Raw genomic sequence first — 24,426 nt, 5'->3', positions numbered from 1 at the left:
TTACCGTCTTGGTCACTCTTCTTTGAACCTTTTCTAGCACCACTATATCTTTCTTGAGATAAGGAGACCAGAATTTAACGCAGTACTCCAGATGAGGTCGCACCATGGAACGATACAGGGTCATTATTACATTCTTAGTCTTCTTAACCATCCCTTTTTAAATAATTCCTAGCATCCAATTTGCTTTTTGGGCCGCCGTCACACATTGGGTGGAAGATTTCATTGTATTGTCTACTATTACACCCAGATACTTTTTTGGGCACTAATCCCCAAGGTGGACCCTAGCATCCAGTAACTGTGATTCAGGCTATTCTTCCCAATGTGCATCACTTTGTATTTGTCCACATTAAATTTCATCTATCATTTTGACGCCCAGTCTTCCAATTTCCTAAAGTCCGCCTGCAATTTTTCACAATCTGCATGCATTTTAACAACTTTGAACAGTTTCGTGTCATCTGCAAATTTAATCACCTCACTCATCGTTCCAATTTCCAGATCATTTATAAATAAGTTAAATAGCACCGGTCCCAGTACAGACCCCTGCGGCACTCCACTGTTTACTCTCCTCCACTGAGAAAAATGACCATTTAACCCTACCCTCTGTTTTCTATCTGATAACCAATTCCTAATCCACAACTGAACTTTGCCACCTATTCCATGACACTTTAATTTTCTCAGAAGCCTCTCATGAGGAACTTTATCAAAAGATCTCTGAAAATCTAGATACACTATAATCAATTGGCTCATCTTTATCCACATGTTTATTCACATCTTCAAAGAAGTCAAGCAAATTTGTGAGGCAAGATCTCCCTCGGCTGAACCCATGCTGATTCCGTCTCATTAAATCATGTTTTTCTACATGTTCCACAATTTTATTTTTTTATAATCGTTTCTACCATTTTGCCTGGCACTGAAGTGAGGCTTCCCAGTCTGTAATTTCCTGGATCTCCCCTGGAACCCTTTCTAAAAATCGGCGTAACATTGGCCACTCTCCTATCTTCAGGTACTACAGACGATTTTAGTGACAAGTTACAGATCACTAACAGCTGGTCAGCAATTTCATTTCTGAGTTCTTTTAATACCCTGGGATGTATACCATCTGCTCTTGGTGATTTATCACTTTTTAACTTGTCAATTTGGCTTAGTGCATCTTCCAGATTCACCGAGATTTCTTTCAGTTCCTCTGCATCATCACCCTTGAAAACCATTTCTGGTTCAGGTAGATCTCTTACATCTTCTTCCGTAAAGACCGAAGCAAAGAATTCATTCAGTCTTGCCGTTATGGCCTTATCCTCCCTGAGTGCCCCTTTCGCTCCTTGATCATCCAACAGTCCCACAGATTCCTTCATAGGTTTTCTGCTTCTGATGTGCCTTTAAAAACTGCTGAGTTTTTGTTCATCTGGCCGCGACCCACTTCGGTGGAGGGATCCAGGAGGTGTGGAGAGAGGAGGAGAGACTCTGGCCAGTTGGAGAGTCATCTGCACCGGCTGACTTCCTACAGGATGTGCCTCTCACCACAAGAGGCACAACCTATAGGTAGTCAGCCAGCGTGGATGACTCTCCTCCTCACCAATGTGTCACGGCACACAGTTTGCGATACACTGCTGTAACCATTAGGCTACTCCACACAACTTGCAAGACTTCTGCTTAGTTAAAATCCCTTTTAACGCACCTCCAATATCCGATTCCCCCAAGTTGATCCTATTTACTCTTTTACAATTTTTTTAATATATATATTTATTGAAATTTCTTCTTTTGTTACAAAATAACATTTAGGTAACCTGGAATTACAAGTAAAAATAAAACAAAAAAATAATACAGATCATTCTATCAGGTCCATATCATGAAGAGCTTGGATGACATTTTTATACAAGAAGAGCTTGGATGAAATTTTTATACAAGAAAACCTACCTTCTTTATTTAGCAGGCATTTATTCATTTAAGTCTATAAACGTGTGAAAAGAAAATTATTTATTTTGGATCATTCTCAGGTTTCTAACTGACTCGGACCTAGAAATGCACAAGAATCAGCTCCACATGTAACCAGACATTTACATGGAAATTTTAGGAAAAAAGTACCTTCCCCTGCCAGAACCCTAGGTCTCAGCAGGAGAAAGGCCTTACATTGAATTTGTGTTTGTCTGGAAACATCGGGGAACATAGAAATTGGTTGACCTAAAAAGGTACCGATTTCTTAGGGAAATATGATTTCATGATTAACATTTATTTTTCCCACTGAGGACATAGTCACCAAAAGAGTTAATCTCTTACCCCCTCCTTTATAAAGCCGTTCTAGCGTTTCTAGCACCAGCCGCCGCAGTAACAGCTTGGATGCTCATAGGAATTCTACGAGTGTCGGAGCTGTTACCATGGCGGCCAGTGCTAAAAACGCTAGCACAGCTTTGTAAAGGAGGGGCTAGTTATAGAATCTTGAGTTGATTCCAAGAATTTTGTGATATCTAAACTGTCAGAAGAATTTAAGTTATCCATCTCACCTTCCTGAACAACTTCTTTGGTTCCCTGTGGTATATAATAAGCATTAAGACTTTCTTTATCATCCAGAACCATTTGAAGTACCTCTTTAGCATACATTTTGAAAAATTCCTTAGAGGAAAATAAATGGGTTACGGAAAAATTCAATAATCTCAAATTAGTTGCTCTATAGATATTTTTAAAAATTTCCAATTTTTAATTAATTATTAAATTGTCCTTCAGAAAGGAGGCTTGTGCTGATTGAGATAATCTAATCTCAGACTCCATTTTCTCAAGATTTTTTTCTACCTCTGTTAATCTTGTATCTTGTTCTGTAAATTTGTTTGAAGCTTCCTCGGTAAGTTTACTATATCTTAGCAAATTATCTTGTAATGACTTATCAAGTCTATTTATTGCTAACATAATATCTTTTAAGTAAATATTTTTTATCTGAGGACGAACCATTCAAGGAATGATAGTAAAAGAAAACCGGAACTGGTACCAATTGCTGAGATAGTCCAGAAGATTCTTGATATTTTAATCCCTCCTGTGGAAAGTCCAACTTTGGTATTTCCTGAGAGGGAAAGTCAAGTTTCTGACTAACAGGTTGTGGGGAAGGAGTAGGACTTCCTATTAATAGGGAAGTTTCAAGAGGAGGGGATGATTCAGCACATGATGACAGTTGTAGAAATTAAAGGCCAGATTCTGTGTAGAATGCCCAGTCTTCAGCAGCTGCCTAAGTGGTCTTTTGATCGCACACGGGCATCCTATACAGAATAGTGTCTGTTCGGATGGACAGACGTCTAACCCCACCTAACCACCCCGATTTTCTAAGCAGTGTCTATGTCACAAGCACCAGTTAGAGAATTGCATTGCCGCTGAGCAAATTATGGCAAGGAAATACTCCTGTCGCGATCAGCTCAGCAGCAACCGCAGCAGCAGGGAACAACCCCTCCTCCCCCGCAAAGTCTTGAGGCAGGAGGAATGCCCACTTCCCTACTGCCACCACCCTCTCCCAAAGCATCCACCAGCAGGAGGAATGCCCAATTCCTCCTGATGGTACCCACCCACTCAACCACTAAAGGCAAGAGAGATGCCCACTCCTTCTTGTCAGAATACCCCCCTGAAACACCCACCCACCTAGCAATCACCCCTCCACCCACTGTCCCCCAGCCACACGGCAGAGACCACCACTCCCAATCCCCCCTCACTTGTAAACAGAAGGTCCGGCCGGCGGGAAGCATACACCCTCCGTCCAGCAGGCCCACCACTGGAAAATGGTGGGCCTTCCTCTTCCTGGTGCATTCTGGAATGCACCGGGGAGGAGCCTAAGGTCCTGATTGGCTCAGATGCCTAAGCCCCCTCCATAGGAGGCAAAGTGAATGGGGCATCCAAACAGATGCCCTTTACTGTAGCTCTCCTTCCAAACTCTCAATGTCAGGAGGGAGCAGACGCCCAGTTATCCCAGGCTGCTAGGACCCCTCTCCAGCCTGCTGTACTGTAATTCTCCTTCCAAACTCCTCTACTCTTCAACAGTTTTATCTATATGACTGCTCCCAAACTAGGACTTCAGCCCCTTTGCCAAATTAAAAGTCTTTTTCTTAAACTACGTTGGGGAGCTGATTCTGCAGAACTAGAGTAACTACTATACCCTAGAGCACTGTAACTACTAGGGGCTGCTGAAAAGTTCTCAGCCCAACCAACAAAGTTGGGGCAGTCTCATTCGAGGGCTATACATGTAGTCCAGTGACCTTCCACTTTTTTCATTCTGTCGGAAAAAATATGGAATAAAAAAAGTAGAAAATTGCTCGATTAAGGGTATAACCCTTGAGGGAGACCACCAAATATTCCATCTGAGAACCCAAATTTGGAGTCAGATGTTGAGGTGTGGCTGTTTAATTGTTTGCAATGTGTAGCTGCAATAATAAGAAGGCATGGGAGAAGACCTGACAGAAACACAATCAAAAAAAAAAAAAAATCACTTGCAGGGAAATCGGCATTCACTATCTGGAGATGAAGGTGATGTAGCTTACTGCATTGACCTCATCCCTCCCCCGTGCATTACCCATTAGTACAACAGTTTACACTTGATTTTCATGAAATAAAGATTAGCACAGGAAAGACAGTGTAAAACCACTGTGCTAAAGAGTAATGCAGTGGTAATTAAATTGCTTTCTATGTTAAATAAAACTGTAAAACCTTTTTATTTTATTTTTTTAAACACTCATTTTGTAGCACTGGCACACCTCAGATCACCAAAAAGCCCCTAGATTCCCTGCCTCCATCTCAAAAATATCCCTGGTGGCTCAAATGGGCCCCCTAGATTCCTCACTTCAAGCAACACTAATTTGGAAGGCAGAAGCAGTGTCTAATTGCACCTGCCTACCCACTTGCAGATGTTAAGAATGAGAGGCAGGTCCATTCAGACTCCAGTGTATTTTTTGAGACAGGAGAGGAATGTGCAAGGAGTCACATAGGCCCCAGGGAAAATCTTCAGGGTAGGCTGTCAGGGGTCTGAAGAATCACAAGCCTCAGCAATATCAGGGGGCAGTGGTAAGGAACCATAAGTACTATTGGGTCTACTCAGTCTGTACTAGAATCAACTGGAACTCCTGTGCAAGACCTCTAGTTGACATTAGAGCAGATCTGTATGTATATATGGTTCAGTGTATTCTCCCATGTTAGTGCACATTTTTTTGTGGAGGGCCTTTGTATACTATTTAAATGACATCAGGGAGATAAATTTAAACACAAGATTAACTACATCAACTCCTGGATAGACAAGAGGGTGTAAATGAAGAGATGGGCAAGAGTGAGAGAAAAAAGGATGTGCATCACACCCAGTGGGGAGGGGGGTGGTCCTCCCCGGGCGCTATCTCAATGGGGGCGCCAGCACCTCTCCGCCCCAACTTGCAACACCAAGCCACACTCGCACCATCCCTCTCCCCCACCCCATACCTCTGTATATCTTCATTAGCATAAGCAACTTCTCCTGCCTGTTGCTTGGGCCGGCCTGGTTCCCCTCTGAATCACATCCGGGTCGCGGGGCCAGGAAGTGGCGTCAGAGGGAAACTCAGTGCTGGCATGAGCGGCATGCTGGAGAAGCCACTGGCGCTGGCAACGATTTACAAAGGTACATAGAGGGAGGGAGAGTGTGAATGTGGAAAGGGGGGGCAGGATGAAGCGGTGGAGGAGAGGAGGGTGGGGGGGCACCACCCCGGGCACCTCCTACCCTCGCTAAGCCACTGACCACACCTCTTTATCTCAGCAAGAAGATTCAGGAAAAAAAGAAGATGAAGGCAAGGTTACTAATTTGAGAAACCTAAAAATGGTAACACTCTTACCTGACTCAAAAAAGCAGAGGTGGCCAAAAGAAAAAAAGAACTCAAATAAGTCACCCAAGTCCTTTATTAATAAACTGATCCAACACAGCACAAGTTTTAATGTTTTTAGACCCCCTGATGTGGGTATGTTGAGTCAATTTATTAATGCTACTATTATTGTAGGGTTTTTGCTAGGTACTAGTAACCTGGATTGGCCATCATGAGGACGGGCTACTGGGCTAGATGGACCATTGGTCTGACCCATTAAGGCTATTCTTATATTCTTTTTTTTTTAATATTATAATTTTGAATACTTACAATATCCAATAACTCAAAGGAAAAAAAGGAATCTCATAAACAATACATAAAGCACAGTTACTTACCGTAACAGGTGTTATCCAGGGACAGCAGGCAGATATTCTTGACTGATGGGTGACGGCACCGACAGAGCCCCGGTACGGACAATTTTAGAGTGATTGCACTCTAAGAACTTTAGAAAGTTCTAGCTAGGCCGCACCGCGCGTGCGCGAGTGCCTTCCCGCCCGACAGAGGCGCGCGGTCCCCAGTTAGGATAAGCCAGCTAAGAAGCCAACCCGGGGAGGTGGGAGGGACGCAAGAATATCTGCCTGCTGTCCCTGGATAACACACCTGTTACGGTAAGTAACTGTGCTTTATCCCAGGACAAGCAGGCAGCATATTCTTGACTGATGGGTGACCTCCAAGCTAACAAAAAGAGGGATGGAGGGAAGGTTGGCCATTAGGAAAACAAATTTTGTAAAACAGATTGGCCGAAGTGTCCATCCCTTCTGGAGAATGCATCCAGACAATAGTGAGATGTAAAAGTATGAACTGAGGACCAAGTAGCAGCTTTGCAGATTTCCTCAATGGAAGTTGAACAGAGGAAAGCTACAGATGCTGCCATAGCTCTAATCTTGTGGCCCGTGACAGAACCTTCCAGTGTCAGGCCCGACTGAGCATAACAGAATGAAACGCAAGCAGCCAGCCAATTGGACAGGGTGCGTTTAGATACAGGATGACCCAACTTGTTAGGATCAAAGGACAAAAACAGTTGAGGGGATGATCTGTGAGGTTTGGTGCGATCAAGATAGTAAGCCAGAGCACGTTTACAATCCAAGGTGTGTAAAGCCTGTTCACCTGGAGTAGAATGAGGCTTTGGGAAAAAAACAGGTAGAACGATGGACTGGTTAAGATGAAACTCAGACACAACCTTAGGAAGGAATTTTGGATGTGTACGGAGGATGACCTTATCATGGTGAAAAACAGTGAAAGGTGGATCAGCCACCAGTGCATGTAGCTCACTGACCCTCCTGGCAGAAGTGAGAGCTATAAGAAAGACCACTTTCCAAGTTAGAAATTTAAAATGCGTTGTGGCCAAAGGCTCGAAAGGAGGTTTCATTAACGCAGAAAGAACCACATTAAGATCCCATACAACAGGAGGGGCCCTAAGAGGTGGCTTCACATTGAAAAGGCCCTTCATGAACCTAGAAACCAAGGGATGAGCTGAGAGGGGTTTTCCATGAATCGGCTCATGAAAAGCTGTAATAGCACTAAGGTGAACTCTTATCGAAGAGGATTTAAGACCAGAGTCAGATAAGGATAAAAGATAGTCCAACACCAGTCCCACTGCTGTAGACATGGGATTATGGTGATGTAAAAGGCACCAGGAAGAAAACCGAGACCACTTTTGTTGGTAACATTGAAGAGTAGATGGTTTTCTGGAGGCATCAATAATAGAACGGACAGGCTGAGAAAGGAGAGAGTGAGCCGAAGTCAGCCCGAGAGATACCAAGCTGTCAGGTGCAGAGACTGTAAGCTGGGATGAAGTAGAGTTTGCTGATGCTGTGTAAGTAGTGAAGGAAACAGTGGAAGAGGTATGGGTTCCCTGGAACTGAGTTGAAGCAGAAGGGAGAACCAATGCTGTCTGGGCCACCGTGGAGCGATGAGAATCATGGTGGCTTGTTCCCTCTTGAGCTTGAATAATGTGCGCAGCATGAGCGGAAGAGGAGGAAATGCATAGAGGAAGAGATTGGTCCAATCCAGGAGAAATGCATCGGGTTCCAGACGGTGAGGGGAGTAAAGTCTGGAGCAAAACAGGGGCAGTTGATGGTTGTGGGGAGCTGCAAAAAGATCCACTTGAGGTGTGCCCCATTGAGAGAAAATGGACTGGAGAGTCGAAGGGTCGAGAGTCCATTCGTGAGGTTGAAGAATTCTGCTGAGATTGTCTGCTAAGCAATTCTGTTCCCCTTGGATGTAGACTGCCTTCAGGAATAGGTGACGAGCAGTCGCCCAGGTCCAAATCCTTTGAGCTTCCTGACACAAGAGGCGGGATCCCGTCCCTCCCTGTTTGTTGATGTAGTACATTGCAACTTGGTTGTCTGTGCAAATGAGTAGTACCTGAGGAAAAAGAAGATGTTGAAAAGCCTTGAGGGCGTAAAACATCGCTCTGAGTTCCAGGAAATTGATGTGGTGTCTCTTTTCCTGGGCAGTCCAAAACCCCTGAGTTTGGAACTCATTCAAGTGAGCTCCCCATGCATAGGGGGAGGAATCCGTGGTGATGACCAGTTGATGAGGAGGTAGATGGAACAGCAGACCTCTGGATAGATTTGAAGATGTCAACCACCAAAGAAGCGACTGCCGAAGAGACGAGGTCACAGATATGAGTTGTGAGCAAGGATCCGTCGCTTGAGACCACTGGTTCGCTAAGGTCCATTGAGGAGTACGTAGGTGGAGACGTGCGAAGGGAGTGACATGCACTGTGGAGGCCATGTGGTCCAAGAGTATCATCATGTGGTTTGCAGAGATGGACGTTTGCTGCAACACCCGTTGACAGAGATACAGTATGTTGTAAAGGCGATTTGTTGGAAGAAATGCCCTCATCTGATGTGTGTCCAGAATGGCTCCAATGAATTGAAGTCGTTGAGTTGGAATTAGATGCGACTTGGGTCGATTGATTTCGAACCCTAACAGTTGAAGGAGAAAAATGGTCTGATTGGTGGCAAACTGAACGGCCAGAGGAGAATGAGCCTTGATGAGCCAGTCGTCCAGATAAGGGAAGACTTGAAAGTTGTGGGAACGAAGATAAGCTGCGACCACAATCAGACATTTGGTGAATACCCTGGGGGAGGAGGCTAGGCCGAAGGGTAACACCTTGTATTGGTAATGATGTTGGTTGACAAGGAAGCGGAGATATTGTCGGGACGTCAGATGAATCGGAATATGAGTGTACGCCTCCTTGAGATCGAGGGAACATAGCCAGTCTCCCTGAGAGAGAAGAGGGTAAAGGGTGGCAAGAGATAACATCTTGAACTTCTCCTTGACCAGACATTTGTTGAGATCCCTGAGATCTAATATTGGTCTGAGATCTCCGGTCTTTTTGGGTACCAGAAAGTACCGGGAATAAAATCCCAGGCCTTGCTGGTCTTGAGGAACTGGTTCGATAGCATTGAGAAGAAGGAGGGATTGAACCTCCTGAGCGAGGAGGAGGGACTGAGCCTTGTTGGAAGCAGACTCTTTTGGCAGACCTAATGGTGGAGGAGTCTGAAAGTTTAGGGAGTAGCTGTGGGCGATGATAGCAAGTACCCACTGGTCGGAGGTGATTGCTTCCCAGCGAGAAAGAAAAACATGGAGTCGACCTCCTATGGGCTGAGGAAGAAAACAGGAGGGAGGAAGACTGGCAATGCCCTGGAGAAGAGAGTCAAAAGGGCTGTGTCGGCTTAGGTTAAGGAGCAGGCTTTACAGTAGGCTGTTGTTGCTGACGGGCCTGTTGCTGTTGTTGACGCTGTCTGCGAGGTTGAGGAGGATGAGGCTGAGCCGGTCGAGCAGAAAACCTCCGTTGATATGAAGATTGTTGCCTGAATGGGCGAGGAGGAGGAGGTTTCTTCTTGTTTTTCAACAAGGTGTCCCACCTAGTTTCATGTGCAGAGAGCTTTTGCGTGGTGGTATCCATGGACTCCCCAAACAGCTCATCCCCTAGGCAGGGCGCATTGGCAAGCCGGTCCTGGTGGTTTACATCCAGGTCTGAGACCCGTAGCCATGCCAACCTTCTCATTGCCACAGACATAGCAGTAGCCCGTGATGTCAGTTCAAAAGTATCATAAATTGAACGGACCATAAACTTTCTGAGTTGCAAAAGACTAGAGGTACATTGCTGAAAAGCAGGAAGTTTACGGTCCGGAATATACTTTTGAAAAGAGGTCACCTGTTGAATGAGATGTTTCAGGTAAAAAGAGAAGTGGAATGCGTAATTACCTGAACGGTTGGCCAACATCGCATTTTGGTAAAGGCGTTTCCCAAATTTATCCAGATTCATGGGGAAGTTGGTGTTTGTCAAATCCTGGAATTGGAATCACTTTGTAAAGAGATTCCAGTTTTCTTGGGGCTCCTGGAATCGTCAAAGGAGTTTCCAGATTTTTATAAAAAGTTTCCCTCAAGATGTCATGGAGGGGCAACTTCAAAAACTCTTTAGGAGGTTGGTCAAAATCCAAAGCATCCAGAAATGCCTTGGATTTTTTAGAGTCAGACTCTAAAGGAATAGAAAGGGTGTCTGACATCTCCTTTAAAAATTTGGTGAAGGAGGAGTGCTCTGGCTTAGCAGCAGGATCCTGCACCGATGGATCATCCTCATCAGATGAATAATCTTCCTCGGTACCGAGGGGATCATCCGAGTCGTCCCACAAGTCAGGGTCCCGTACCGATTGGAAACGGCCCTGGGAAAGTGGAGTAGATGTTTCAGTATGCTTAGTCTTGCGTACCGATTTCACTGAACGGGTGGAGACGGTACCTGGGGAGTGTAGTACGGTACGGGGTTCAGAGAACGGTACCGGGTCAGAAATCGTAGGAGTAGTACGCCGCTTCGGTTCCGCTGACAGAACAGGCATGGATAGAGATTTGTGCGGTGCCGATAAAGTCGATGTCAATAAAAGAGGCTGATCGACAGTCGGCACCGAAGGCTCAGTCGGTACCGATACTGGAAGGTTCGGAGTCAACAGAGCCGGGAGCAAGTGTTGGAGTTGCTCCTTAAGCTGGACCTGGAGGATAGAGGCAATGCGCTCATCCAACGTTGGTCCCGATGGCACCGGTACCGGTTTTTTCTTGCTCGGTACCTTCAGTGCCGCTCGACGCTCGGGTGAAGTCGATGCCGATGACAAGGCAGTGACTTCAATGGGAGCGGAGCGCTTACGGGGCCGGCGCTCAGTCTGCAGGACTTGGCTCACTGCATGCTCGACTGGCGGGCCTAGAACAGTAGGGGAAGGCTTCTTAGCCGGCTTACCTACAGGAGTCGACACCGGTGATGTATCTTGCGGTGCCGAGACAGTCGGAGTCGATTTGGAGGAAGTCGTCGACGTCGATACCGGTCTAACTTCCATAGCGGTACCGAAAAGGATCCGCTGTTGAATTTGACGATTTTTTAACGTTCTTTTTTGTAAAGAACTACAGCGGGTGCAGGTTTCAGCCCTATGGTCCGGACCCAGACACTGGAGGCACCACTTGTGCGGGTCGGAGAGGGAGATAGGGCGTGCACACCGCTGACACTTTTTGAAACCCGGTGACGGGGGCATGAAGGGAAAAACTGCTGTAGCAAAATCGAAGCTCGAGGCTTCGATGGTGCCAACAGGCCCCGCCGGGATAGATCGAAAAAAATGAAAAATAAAACGATCTTTTTTTTTTTTTTACACAAACAATAATAAAAAAAAGAAGGAAAATAAAATATGAAGAGAAAAATACACGCGAGCGGGAAGGCAAGTGATAAGAAAAAATCTTCCAACAGCCGTTGGAAACACGCGTCTTCTTAGCTCCGCGGAATTAAGAAAACTGGGGACCGCGTGCCTCTGTCGGGCGGGAAGGCACTCGCACACGCGCAGTGCGGCCTAGCTAGAACTTTCTAAAGTTCTTAGAGTGCAATCACTCTAAAATTGTCCGTACCGGGGCTCCGTCAGTGCCGTCACCCATCAGTCAAGAATATGCTGCCTGCTTGTCCTGGGATAATCAATCATATATAATTCCTTTTTAAGCCCACGTTATAGGGAGACATGATACAATTTCAACAACAAATTTTAAGAAAAGATAAAAGAAATAATTTTCAGTTCATCCTAGCGAACCTTAAGTCATTCCTTACTTAATAGGGATTCTAATTTTCTCCTCTTTTTTCTCAGCAATGAAAGTTAAAGGAAAATTAAACTCATTTCTGTTCTCTAGCAACTAAGAATTGTTGTAATTGAATGGGATCCCAAAAAACATATTCAATATCCTGTATCTTGACTAAACATTTACATGGAAATTTCAGGTAAAGAGATGCCTCTAGAGCCAAAACTCTAACTTTTAATTTCAAAAGCTTATAGTCTTATTATTTCTCTTGAATATGGCTAAAAACAGAGCTGCACACCTTCCCACCTAAATCCACCTCTCCGCTTCCCTCATTCTCCATCTCTGTGGACAACACTCTCATCCTTCCTATTTTGTCTGCTCGTAAACTCAAGATCATCTTTTACTCTCGCCTCTCCTTCACCGCCCAGATATAACATATCACTACAACCCAACGCTTCTTCCTCTATAATATTACCAAAATCTGACCCTTCCTCTCTGAGCACATACCAAAACACTTATCCACGCCCTCAAGACTACTGCAACTTGCTACTCTCAGGCCTTCTGCTTAGTCATCTCGCTCCCCTCCAATCCGTCCAGAATTTGGCTGCATGACTCATATTCCGTGAGAGGCGCTTTACTCACATTACCCCTCTCCTAAAGTCACTTCATTGGTTTCCCATCTGTTTCCTAATACAAGTCAAACGCCTCTTACTTATCTATAAATATACTAACTCAGCTGCCCTTCACTATCTCTCTTCACTTATCTCATCCTATGATTCCCCCCCTTATGAGCTCTGCTCAGCTGGTAAGTCCCTCCTTTCTGTACCCTTCTCTTCAGCTGCCAACTTCAGACTCCTGGCAGTGTTCAAGGCCCAGTTAAAAGCCCACCTCTTTGAAAGTGCTTTCGACTCCTAACTCCTCTCAACTTGGGCTCTGCATACCAACCCTATATGTCATGTCTGTCCTCTCAAGTTAGATTGTAAGCTCTTCCAAGCAGGAACTGTCTATATAAATGTCAAAATGCATAGTGCTGCGTACGTCTTTCAATGCTATATAAGTGATAAGTAGTAGCAGTAGAAATAGTAGTAGGGGGTGCTGAAATGTTTTGTGAAAATGCACATTCACATAACATTATACATGTTCAAAACTGAAGGAAAAAGGATCCCAGAAATCCAAACCATAGACTAGTTGACTGTCTATTGGTTATCAATGGGTTGTGATATCTTTCATTGATCCTAAAAAATCTTCAAGGATTTTCTAATATATTAATTTTTAAATTTTTTTTCTTTTCAATATGTGATCCCATGCGCATGTGTCTTTCATTCAAATTAGAAGCAGTTGTGCGCATGCGTCAGCATTTTTTTTTTTTTTTTTAAAAGATCAAGGTGCCATTTTTTTCATTATTCTGAAAGCTATACTTTAAGAATTAATGCGACTATTTGGTGAGCTTTTCTGAATTCTTTCAAGCCATGTACTCTTTTCAATTGTTAATATTATTGCACTGTGTGTATTATGAATCTACAATGAGTTTTGTTTTGATTTTATTCTAGAACGACACAAACCCAGAAGAATCCAAAGTGGCAAAACAGGTTCCCGTTGTGTGCCATTGATATAAATTTACAAGACATCTCATTTGGATATAAAAGGATTTTTCACTTTTTATTAAAAGTTTTTTTTTTCCCTTAATGGGATCACATATTGAAAAGATAAAAACTAAAATATTAATATTTGATAAATTTGAAAATCCTTGAAGGTTTTTTTAGGATCAATGAAAGATATCACAAAAACCATTGATAACCAATAGACAGTCAACTAGTCTATGGTTTGGATTTCTAAGATCCTTTTTCCTTCAATTTTGAACATGCCACTACTAAATGTATAATGGTACGTTAATGTGCTTTTTCACATACCTAACGGCCTCTTTTACAAAGCCGCACTAGCGGCTGTGCTGCGCTAACGGCCCTGAAGCCCATAGAGATTTAAAGGGCTTCAGGGCTGTTGCCGCACGGCAGCTGCTAATGCGGCTTTGTAAAAGAGGCCGTAAGCATTTTTTGAGGTACCTTGTTGTGGTTTGCTTGTTCCTATTTATTTTTGAGATGCTGAAAAGTTCTCAGCCCAACCAAGAAGGGAATGACGTGGAGCCATGAAACTTACAGATTATTCCCCCTAAATTCAACACACTTGGCACATTGTGTCTGAAGTTTTTGTAACCCTTCCAAAAAAATACTTCAATGTCTGGTCACTGCTGCAATCACCTCCAAATCACAGAAAATAGTCAGATTAAGCAAAATCTAGTGAGTAGGATGGATGGTCTATGTGCTGAAACTCCAACTGTTTCAAAACATCCATCATTTTGCCAGTCTTGTGAGCTGGTACACTGTCTTGCAAAAAAGAGAAATTGTTTCCACAGATTCCCTTTCCTTTTTTCTTTCAATGCCTCCTTAAATCAGCACAGCATGTTAAAGTAGAATTCTGCATTAACTGGTTGGCCCCTTGGAAGACTGCCATTACAACACCTTCCTGAGCCCAAAACTCTGTGGACATGACCTTTCCTGTTGACTTTTGGGTCTTGAATATCCTTGGCTTTGGAGAACCTGAGTGCTACCATTTTATGGACTGTTTTGTCTCAGGACAGAAACATAATGGCAGATAAAGGCCAAATGGCCCACCCAGTTTGCCTATCTATAACATCCACTTTATCTCTACCACCTCCATTGGGAGACTATTCCACGCATCTACCACCCTTTCTGAAAAGAAGTATTTTCTTACATTATTCCTGAGCTTACCATCTCTTAACTTTATCATATGCTCTCTTCTTCTTGAGTTTTCCTTCATCTGAAAAGACTCATCTCCTATACATTAATGTCAAAGAGATATTTAAGCATCTCTATCATATCCCCTCTCTCCTGTCTTTCCTCCAGAATATACATAGTAAAGTTTCTAAGTCTGTCCCTATATAATTTATGACAAAGACCACTAACCAATTTTGTAGCTGCTCTCTGGACCGACTCCATCCTATTTATATCGATTTGAAAGTGTGGTCTCCAAAACTGCATACAATATTCCAAATGGAGCCTCACCAGAGACTTATACAATGGCATTATCAAGTTTCAAGTTTATTAAAATATTTGTTTGACCGCTTAATCTAATTTCTAAGCGGTTAACATGATAAAATTACATAAAAACAAGTTAAACAGTTACATTGAGACGTATATTAAAACAGGGAAAACAAGTGACTTGCACAGACATACGACAACAAAGGGACGGATAGGGAAGAACGACAATTGATATAGGATAGGCAAAACATCAATGGCTAAAACAATAGGTTAGGTAAAAAATTATTAATAAAAATTAAGATTTAATTATAAACTTGGCCCTTAAAAGGGCATTTTAACCAAAAGCGTCTCGGAATAAAAATTATCACCTCCCTTTTCCTACTGGCCATTCCTCTCCTTATGCACCCAAGCATCTTCCTGGCTTTGATCATCGCCTTTTCTACCTGAGATCACCCCCCAAGTACTTCGCCTCCTATACCGTTCTCCTGGATTATTTGCAGCCCAAGTGCATGACCTTGCATTTTTTAGCATTAAATCAGACCCCACCTCATGTTATCCACACCCTCTGGGGTGTCTTCCCTATTACAGAGCTTGGTTATCCTCAAAAATACAAACTTTGCCAGACAGTCCTTCTGCAATATCACTCACAAAGATGTTAAATAGGATCATAGTGGTGTAACCATGTTTCATCGACAGTAACTAACTGTTCCAAAAGGTTGGCACCAGCTCCCTGAAAATGCTGCAAAAACAACTTGGAAGTGTCCACTCAATGTTGTTTCTTGTCAATATTCAAACATTTGGGCACCCACTTGGCATGACAGCTTCTGCATACCCAGCTGTTTGTGGACTATACACCCAACACTTTCCCTGGATATCTGTAGTGTCTCAGCAATTGTTTTAGATGATATTCGCTGATCTGCCAAAATCAGGTCATGGACATGGTCAACAATTTCAAGAGTTAACATCATTTGAGGCCTCTCAGACCATGCTGCATCTTCAATCTCAAAATCTTCATGCTGAAAGTTTGCACACCACTTCTTCACTGTAGAGTATGATGGACATTGGTCACTCAGTGTTTGCATCATACATTCATGGATTTCCTTTGGAGTTTTCTTCTGCAGGAATAGAAACTTCATGAAGGTGTGGATTTCCACAATTGAAAATTCCACACTTCTTGTCGACATGGTTCAATCACTGAGCTGAAACAATGTCAACACTTATCATCATGATTCTGCAAATTGGCACTTTACAAAATAAAACTACACTCTTTTCAGCTACAGTGGCAAAATAATGCTCGTTTTGGGCCAAGAACTTTACCGCACTCCCTCGTAGAGCACTACCAGAAGTGCACAGCGCTGTACAAGTCACAAAGAAGACATTAACTGCTCAAGTAAGCTTACAATCTATACAATTAAGAGACAAATAGCTTGCCAGGGTAGGGGTTACAGTTAAGAGAAGATGGTTAAACTGCTGGCTAGGGTAGTTTAGTAAGGTTATGAGTTGAAGCTCTCTCAAAAAAGGTGGATTTTCTGCGTACTTTTGAATAAGGTAAGAGAAGGGGTATGGCGAGTGGACTCAGGTAGTTTATTCCAGGCATATGGGGCAGAGAGCTGAAAGAAACAAAGTCTGGAAGTGGAAGTGAAAGAGAAGGATAGAGATAAAAGCAACCCTGTTCCTTAACTCTTCACTTTCCTAACATTACAAATAACCAAAATAGCCAGACATGGAAGTCTCGACATTGGCAGAGGGAGTGAAGGTGGAGAACAAGGAGTAACTCACAGCTCCCATACTATCTGTGTATTTCAAATGTCCCTTAGCTCTTCCCCTTGAAAATTTTTGTAGTCCCCAAATATAAATTCTGATAATACTATATTCAAATACATAGTTAAAATCAAAAAGTACTTCGAACAATACTTGCTGGTAGTGCCTTTATACCACAAGATGCAACAGCTACATATCTCCAGTGATGAGTGTATTTACCATCTATTTCCTGCTTTAAGAATACAAGTTTTAAAGCATTGGAAGCAGTTTTTCTTTCTTTCTACTTAAAAGGCAACAGCAATATAGTTAACACATTGCTTTAAGTATTTTCACTAGATTGTATAATTTGTTCTCACACTTTCATGTTGCCACTGAATTCTAGAGGGAAAATGCTGTTAACCCCATTCATACACTGACAACGAGAAAACTACAAATCTATAATTTTATGGTGTTTTCCGTTATTCTATCCCAATGGAGAAGGCACACTTCTTTAGCATCTACACTTAAAGGGCGCTTGGTCAAAGGAGTGGTTAGATAGAATGAAAAGAACCAAAAGTCCAACTTCGACAGCAGTAAAAACCAGACCAGAGCAAACAAACCAAAACTGCAGGCTTGTACACGATGCAGGCAAATTTTATTATGACAAATAAATCTTAACTAAAAACCTTTTACCAGACAGGGGACCCAACATGGTCCAAGTGTTTCGGACAACCTTCATCAGGGGTCCATAGTGATAAAGGAAAAAAGAAAAATGTCAAAAAAGCCTGGAAAAATAGCGTTTGGTGGCACGCCAACTGTGACGGACTTTTACTGCACTTTGGTGATTTTTTTGGCGCGCCAAACGCTATTTTTCCAGGCTTTTTTGACATTTTTCTTTTTTGTCATAATAAAATTTGCCTGCATCGTGTACAAGCCTGCAGTTTTGATTTGTTTGCTCTAGATCAGTGTTTTTCAACCGCTGTTCCGCGGCACACTAGTGTGCCGTGAGATGTTGCCTGGTGTGCCGTACGGTGCAGACACTGATTAGGCCTCAGGCCGGGTCCCGCACGCGCTCCCATGAGACTCCCCCGGTCCCCGCTGCTGTTCAGTTTCGATCTTCTGCTCTGACGCAACCGGAAACAGGAAGTTGCAGCAGAGCAGAAGATTGAACACTGAGCAGCCACGCGTGCGCGGCTCTTTGGGAAAGCGTGCATGTCGCCGAAAAACAAAACCTACAAACTAAGGTGAGGCGAAGGGAGAGAGCTGGCTAAACAGTAGGATCGATTGGGCAGGCGAGTGGTGGCTGCGGGGACTGTGCGATCGCTCGTGTTCCCGGCTCAAATTGGAAGGAGGGAGTGAAAGGGAAAAGGATTCTGGGCCAAGGGGATGAAGACGGAAAGAAAAACCCACAGCAGGAAAGAAAGGGAAGGACAGGCAGGTGAGCCAGATGCTAGAAGTAAGGGGGGGGGGGGAAGAAAGAGGGAAAAAAGCTAGATGGGGTTGAAAAGAAGAGACACACTGGTATGGAAGAGGAAGATAGGGGAAATCTGGACACAGGAAGGTAACAGAAAGAGGGGAAATTATGTGCATGGGGCATAGGGACAGAGACATAAAGGGGACATGCCATGGGGATGGTATATGGACACAGGGGAGGGGGCAATGACAGATACATAGGGGAGATATTAGAAATGGAGAAAATAGGAGCACAGAAGCGAGATGGTTTGTGGGGATGGGACAGGGACCGAGCTCGCAGGCTCCATTGGCTTGCACAAATTACATTGTAACGTGCCATGAAAATAAGAGGGAGGAAGGTAGATAGATAAGCCACGTGAGAGGAGCTGAAGGGTAGTAGAAAGGAACAGATGGTAAATGAGGGAGGGAAGGGTGGTGGTGGAAAGAAATAGGACAGACATTGAAGGAGGGTGGAGAGGAACAGACCCCGAAGGGAAATGTGGAAGACAGAGTGGGAAGAAGACAGATGCCAGACTATGGGGGAGCGGAGGGAAGAAGATGGGTGCTAGACCAATTGGGGAGGGGGAGGGGTGAAGGGAGAGGCACAGTAACAGCAAATGGAAGACGTAGAGAGAAGACACACAGTGGATGGAAGGAATTGAATGAGAAGATGTGGAAAGCAGAAACCAGACAACAAAGGTAGAAAAAAAAATTATATTTATTTATTTTTTTTTTGCTTTAGGATAAAATAGTATATTAGTTGTGTTGATAAAAATTTATAAACAAAGCCCTGCCAGCTGAACATCTCTTTCTCTAGTTCAGCAGCAGGAACTTTGATTTATAAGAAAGGAATAAGCTAAATATTACAGTACTAAGGCTTATATGGATGCAGCGGGGACGGTGACGGGGCGGTGAATGGGATGGCAGTGGCGGTGACGGGGCGGTGAAAGGGATGGCGGTGACGGTGACGGGGCGGTGAAGGGAACAGCTGTTGACGAAGAGCTACGTGTGTGTCTTTCTTCGATTCCAGCCAGAATATCAGCTTTGTGTTCAGCCAAACAGGCCCAGGTTTCGCACTGAATAAAGTATTTTATAATTTTTCACTATTCTGTTTACTTAATATTTCATAATAAAGTAATTATAAAATACTTTATTTGTGTTTATTTGATTCCTATTCAAGAGAATTACTTTATATATAGTCAATATAGGCACAGAGTTAAATTTTTTAACATTTTCTAATGGTGGTGTGCCTCGTGATTTTTTTCATGAAACAAGTGTGCCTTTGCCCAAAAAAGGTTGAAAAGCACTGCTCTAGATAGAATGAAGCCATTTGCAGAAACTGCAGCCTGCCCTTCTGGGTCTCTGCATTCATCTCATCACCCCACCCTTCCATCAGAAAGTGCATGCACATCTTTAACTGCTAGGCTTGTGCTGAATGAGTATACCCTTTAAAAAGGTTTTCAAGGCAATGCAAGTTTCAAGTTCAAGAAAACTATAAGATAGACCTACAGAATTTGCAGAGGACCCCGATGTATTCTACAGGTTCACCAAATTCTGTACTCGACATATCTTCCAGAAAAAGTACCTACAGTCACGCTTCAAAAATCCCTAGAAAGTAAGATCTAATTACGCCGGTGAAATGCAGAATATTGTGACAGGTGCAGGGGAAACAGCAATTTTGCAGGGAGTGCCGGGCACAGTGCCCCTCGGGGTCCTTCAGAGAACCCCTGCCTTGCAAGGACAACACTTCACCTTCATAAACTATCAGCGGCCTCTGCACACAGAATCCACACATCGGGGACAAAGAGAGAGCATCTAGCTAACAAATCTACTACTATTTATCATTTCTATAGCGCTAACACAGGGAGGATGCTGCTGTCAAAAAAAACAGGGAAGGAAGGAAGGAAACAAATGTCAAGAATATGCGAATCAAAGCATAATCACCAACTACCACTACAAACCGCTCCCTTAATCCAGCCTGACACCGGTGCAGCCCTGCCCGATCCCTCCCTTCTGCTGCTCAGTCCTTTCCCAAGCGCCGAATGAAAGGCTTATGGGGGAGGAAAGAACCACCCGGCTGCACCAACGCGTCCACCGTGCAATTTAAAGTTTCCACATCCCAGCAGTAAGGTAGGAATGTCCGGAATATCGAACAAGGAGTCGTACAAATTGAAAAGCAAAAAGAGGTGAGGCAGGCGCTGCTGATGCTACTCACCTGGTTGTTGGTCTTTCTCGGCCGCAGCGGAGATCTATCAGTTGCCGCCAGCGGTCCGAACGCTCAGCATTCGCCAAACAATCCCCAGACAACCTTCCCCGAACGCCGAGGAACCTGTCTGCGGCCTCTGTGACGTCAACACGCACGCCCCGCCCCCAGGGCATGGCTTCACAGCCTAGCGGGACAAACGTGCGGAGTGTGGTGGAGGGGTTCCGGGTGGCGCAGGATGAGAAACGGAACGAATGGCCATTAGGCGGTGAAACCTAGAACGAGTTTTCCTGCCAGGTTCTTTAGGATGAAGGACTCATTAGCTTTTCATTCACGTGTCAATATCTATTTTATTCCCTTTATCTAAATTCTCATCTCAACATTCGCCAATCGCTTTTTATCCACTACTGTCTACAGTTGAATCATCTGACATTTAGAAGAAGTTAGTAAGCCAAACGGAAATTAAAATTCAGGTGAAAGATCCAAGGAATCTGGTATGTGGTTATGCAGCAGTAGTCAAAACACTTTAAGTCATGTAAGAGTTCTTTGTTGCACTGTGGGATATGAACAGATTGTGTAATGAAAGACTGCACACTGTCAGACGTTCAGCAATTGGGCTAAAAGCCAGGAAGATCTGAATGAGCCATAACAAGTTAGTGAACTGCTTACCGATTGCTTTATGAGCTTGAATTTATGAAGACAGGCCTATAAATTTAAAAAGTGGCTGTTATCTGGCCAGCTGAGAGGAAGAATATTACGGTTAGACAAAATAGTTGCATAGAGCTGCCTGCAGTAGTTAGAAGACATAAGTAGGTAAGTCTTGATAGCCACATACTAAAAAAAAAAAAACAACCATTAGTGTATATTGCTACCCATAGTAGTAAGGATGAAAATTTTTCAAATGACTTTGTGCATGTATTAAGGTGATCCAAAAAATCAAGTTCAGGGGACATGATCTCTATGGGCTTCTTTTACAAAGGTGTGTTAGGGCCTTGGCGTGTGGAATAGTGTGCGCTAGCCGCTACCACCTCCTCTTAAGCAGGTGGTATTTTTTCAGTTAGCGTGCACTAATCCGGTGCACATGCTACACCTTTGTAAAAGGAGCCCTATAAGTCTATGGCCACTGGTAATTGTACCAAATTATAATCCTTTTAGTGAATATTTAGAGGTCGCTCAATGATTTTTAATTTAATACATAAAATACAAGTACAGAATTTATATTAATTTTCTATCTAAACCTGAATTGTGAGCAAATAGACTTGTTAGCCTAATGATTTATTATTAGGGCTGTATATCGATTAAAAATTTTAATTGCATGATTAATCACATAAAAGAACCCTCACATTTCCTCCTGCATCCTATATAATAAAAGGTTAGTGGCGCATGCGCTTTTAAAAAAGCGTGATTACTGCGGCTGTGGTGTGTGATCGTGGCCATTTTAGAACCCGGCCAATGATCACTCTGGCCACTTCCCTCCTCCCGCCCTCACCAACCCGAAGGAAGCTCAACAAACCTCCCGCCCTCACCTCACCAACCCGAAGCAAGCTGGACCATACCTCCCGCCCTCGCTCACCGCTGCTGTTGCTGCCGCTGATCCTCCTCTTTGGGGCAGCCTGCGATTGTGGCCGGCTTTGGCGGGCCTCGCGGGCCGCTTTCCGGCCTCAGTGGCACGTTCCCTCTGACGCACGGGATCGCTTTGGGGGGGAGCGTGCTTCCGGGTTGGGGAGCGGCCTGCAAAGTTTGCTGGGGCCGGCCACCACGATCGCGGCCTGCTTTGAAGAGGAGCAGGCCAGAAGACGCCGGGATGGAGGGAGGGTAAGCAGGGGGATTAATTCAGGGAGCCAGAGGGAGAGGGAAAGGGGCCATGGAGAGATAGGGAGAGGGAAAGGGGGCTGCTTTGGGGGGGAGGTGTGCTGGGGACAGACAGTTTTACTCTGGGGGGAAGACAAGGGGCCATGGAGAGACAGGGAGAGGGAAAGGGGGCTGCTTTGGGGGAGGGGTGTGCTGGGGGGAGACAGAAGGGGCCATGGAGAGATAGGGAGAGGGCAAGGGGGCTGTTTTGGGGGGGAGGTGTGCTGGGGACAGACAGTTTTACTCTGGGGGGAAGACAGAAGGGGCCATGGAGAGACAGGGAGAAGGAAAGGGGGCTGCTTTGGGGGAGGGGTGTGCTGGGAGGAGACAGAAGGGGCCATGGAGAGATAGGGAGAGGGAAAAGGGGCTGCTTTGGGTGGGAGGTGTGTGCTGGGGCAGACAGCTTTGCTCGGGGGGGGGGGGACAGAAGGACACAGCGGCCAAGGAGAGAGAGATAAAGAAACACAGACAGACAGACACTCTATTCTAGCACCCGTTAATGTAACGGGCTTAAAGACTAGTAATAGCAGACGTAAATTCTCAAAAATGTAACATTTCAATTCAGTTGTCCCACAGAAAAGTGATATATCAGATCCCATTACCCCCTTACTAAACTAAAATTAAAAAAAACCCCACATACCTTTAATATCTGATGATTTTATCTTTACAATCATCTCATTCCGCATATCTGGTTCTGCTTCCCTGCTGTCTATTAATTTCTTTTTCTGCCCTCTTTACTTCCTGAGCTATATCCATCTTTCATGATCAACTTTCATTTTTCTTCCTCCTTTTCAAATCTGTCTAGTCTTCATCTCTTCTTTTTTCTTCTCTTCGCTGCTATTAATGGATACCATCATCTCCCTCCCCTTCCTTTCTTTTCCCTTCCCTTCCATGGGTACCTTCTCTTCCCTCCCATCCCTCTCTCCACCACAATGTGCTTACCATTTCTTTCCTTCCCTCCTCAGTCACCATTTCCCTTGTTTTTCCATCCCTATTTCCAAAATTGGTCCTCTCAAAGATCACCCTACCCCTACCCCTCCTCCCCATCTGCACCTCTTTCTCCCAGCAAATCTTCCTGTGATCCTATCCTCCCTCCCTCTCTCTCTGGTTGGGTATCTCTGTCTCTCTCTCTCCTCCCTCCCTCAGTGGTTGCTTACCTGTCTCTTTCCCTATGTGGTTGGGTATCTATCCTTCCTTCCTCCCTCTCTCCGTGGTTGGGTCGAGTTGGTCACTCTTTTTCCTTCTCTTCCTCTAACTAATCTTTTATAGCCTGCTGGCATTGCTAGTGATTAAAATAGAGCACTGCTAGCAGGTTCACCCAGTGGCGCAGTAAGGCGGGGGGGGGGGCAGTTCGCTCCAGGCGCAGTCTTCCTTGGGGCACTTGCACACCTCCTGCTTTCCACCTCCTCTTCCCACTCTTCTCCCTGCCATGTGTGCCCGCCCTTTCCCTTCTCCTCTGTACTTTTATAACTTCGGCATGAACAGCCATGATCTAACTGCTCAACTTCAGCGTTTTCTCTGTCACTTCTGGGACCCGCACCTAGGAAGTGATATCAGAGAGTGCCGAAGTTGACGTAAGCAGCAAGTTCGTGGCTGCTCATACCAAAGATAAAAAAGTCCAGGGAAGGGGCATGTGCGAGGTGGAGAAGAGGTGCCACCACCCCAGGGCCACTCACCCCCACTACACCACTGGGTACACCAGCTTCTTGCGGTCTCTTCAGTCCCTTCTACACTGGAACAGCTAATGTAACTTCCTGTTCCAGTGTAGCAGGGACTGAAGAGACCACAAGAGACCGAAGCCAGCGAGCCTGTTTGCAGTGCTCTGCTTTAATCACTAGCACTGCTGGTAGACTATAAAAGGTTAGAGGGAGGGGAAATAATAGACCATGGTGGGTGGTGGCAGGCGGCAGCAGATGGTTGTATCCTGCTACATCAGAATGGCTGATGTAACTTCCTGTTTTGATGTAGCAGGGACTGAAGAGACCACAAGAGACTGCAGCCTGCGGGCAGTGCTTTGCTTTAATCGCTAGCACTGCCAGCATGCTATAAAAGGTTAGTTGGAGGGGATTATAGTGGACTGAGGCCGGCAACAGCGGCAGGGTAGAGACAAGGAGACAAAGGATGTTAACGTACATTAACGTTTTTAACACATGTTATTCTCTTAACACATTAATCATGTTAAATGTACAGCCCTATTTATTATGCGATGGCTGATAACTAATGT

General features: G+C 44.5%; 2 protein-coding genes across 5 annotated transcripts in view; one reads left to right on the top strand and one right to left on the bottom strand.

Moving 5' to 3' along the window:
• Positions 1-20,495, bottom strand: part of AGTPBP1 (ATP/GTP binding protein 1) — a 325,031-nt gene extending 304,536 nt beyond the window's left edge. For 2 of the 4 annotated variants that reach the window (XM_033927782.1, XM_033927801.1), the window contains exon 1: positions 20,364-20,494. The gene's annotated coding sequence lies outside the window, so the exon portion shown is untranslated. Of the gene's footprint in view, positions 1-20,363 lie in introns of all 4 variants that reach the window. The other 2 variants (XM_033927773.1, XM_033927792.1) reach the window with 2 other exon arrangements.
• An 85-nt stretch (positions 20,496-20,580) lies between these two features.
• NAA35 (N-alpha-acetyltransferase 35, NatC auxiliary subunit) overlaps positions 20,581-24,426 on the top strand; it is a 356,679-nt gene continuing 352,833 nt past the window's right edge. Inside the window, exon 1 of the mRNA XM_033927824.1 lies at positions 20,581-20,845. The gene's annotated coding sequence lies outside the window, so the exon portion shown is untranslated. The remainder of the gene's footprint in view (positions 20,846-24,426) is intronic.

Source organism: Geotrypetes seraphini, chromosome 1, assembly GCF_902459505.1.
Source record: "Geotrypetes seraphini chromosome 1, aGeoSer1.1, whole genome shotgun sequence".
Classification (NCBI taxonomy): Eukaryota; Metazoa; Chordata; class Amphibia; order Gymnophiona; family Dermophiidae; genus Geotrypetes; species Geotrypetes seraphini.
This window is presented reverse-complemented; position numbering and strand designations above follow the sequence as displayed.